Raw genomic sequence first — 1863 nt, forward strand, 5'->3', positions numbered from 1 at the left:
TGCGCATGCGCAAAACCAAATTTTGAAATTGGCGTTTGATTTTCCTTTATCCCAAGTGCCTATGTATCAAATTTCGTTTAAATTCTTCCATTAAATAAAAAAGTTGGCACTGCGCATGCGCAAAACCAAATTTTGAAATTGGCGTTTGATTTTCCTTTATTCGAAGTGCCTATGTATCAAATTTCGTTTAAATTCCTCCATAAATAAAAAAAGTTGGCACTGCGCATGCGCAAAACCAAATTTTGAAATTGGCGTTTGATTTTCCTTTATTCCAAGTGCCTATGTATCAAATTTCATTCAAATACTTTTATTATAAGTAAAAAAGTTTGTAATTCGGTTTATAAATGGTCGAGATGCGAAAAGGGCTCTGTGAATTTTGAATCGATTCGATTCAACTTTTGGCATTGCGTATTATACCTATGGCCAAAGCTATGCCCATATTGAATTTCATGCAATTCAGTTCATAATTAACGGAGATGTAAAAGCGATCGAACATTTCTAAACAAAGTTATCGTTCACACGGACAGATAGATGGACAGACAGACAAAGGAACAGACGGAGAGACCAACCGGCAGGGGACAGATAGCAATGCAAAATTATAAACGATCTCTAGGATCGTTAATAAACGGCAAAAGTGTAAAATTATGGAACATGTAAAAAAAACGGTTTTTTGTTTTTTTTACAATAACTTTTTTTGTAAGCGGTACAGAAAAAATTCCTTCCTTGGTACAAGACTCGACACCATAACGAACCAAATAGCGAAAAAAGTAGAACAATAGCTCTTAAGATAAAGAACTAGTAGCGTCGCAAAACGAGCGGACGGACGGACGGACAAAGTGGCCACAGTAATGCATTTTTTTTATTTTTGTGGAAATGCGCTAAAAATGGTAACTTAACATTAGGGGCGCGCACCGTTTACTCCGACAGAACGACTTCAATCATACAGTCTATCGTGAAAATCAGGATATGACCTTCGTATACACCAATCCATGTTAAACTGACACGTTAACAATACAATACGAATTGTTTACACATATACACAAATTGTGCTCCAAATTAAGAGCAATTATTTTAAATTGAAAAAAAAGTAGCCCGTTACATCGTTCAATATGAGTTCAATATTTTAAAAGAAAAATACAATGTAAACGGTAATAATGTTACAAAACGAGAGTAATTTATAGATTTATAGATATAGGTATAGGTATAGAAATGCAATCCAGAATGCACTCGTGAATTCAAGAGAATTTCAAATTTCATTTCAAAGTTCCATAAAAATAAAAGCGGGATTAGGAAGAGTTCAATGGAAATTTAAGAGTTAGTCGATAAAAAGGTGACGAATTTAACAGTGATTCAGGACTAATTCAAGATATATTTAATCCTTGAAGAATCGAGTAGAAGTGAAGGATAATTCAGAATGAAGTGTGTAGGACTGCTATACATAGGTATTCAAGAAGAATTCATTAATCAAAAGGAATTCATGGATAACGCCAACCCAAACTTGAACTAGAATCGAACCCAAACGTAAACAGGAATTCAAACTTAACAACTCGACCCAACCTCCGAAATATAACCTCGCACCTCGGCCAAAGTACCACGTCACGTGACCACCAGCATGCGCCAGATAGTGCTGGGCGATAAATGAAATTGTTATCGATAAGTCTGCTTAGTCCGATAATTATTCATTAATCGATAATTATCAAAAGTTATCGCTAACTTTTCATAATTATCGATAAGTTTTGATAATTATCGATAACTTTTGATAATAATAATCCTTAATTGTCGATAATAATAGATTATTATTGACATCTGTGTCGAAAATTGTCGATCTCTGATTGTTATTGATTAATCGAATAGCGATAATTA

Source organism: Photinus pyralis, unplaced genomic scaffold (assembly GCF_008802855.1).
Source record: "Photinus pyralis isolate 1611_PpyrPB1 unplaced genomic scaffold, Ppyr1.3 Ppyr1.4_LG4, whole genome shotgun sequence".
Classification (NCBI taxonomy): domain Eukaryota; kingdom Metazoa; phylum Arthropoda; class Insecta; order Coleoptera; family Lampyridae; genus Photinus; species Photinus pyralis.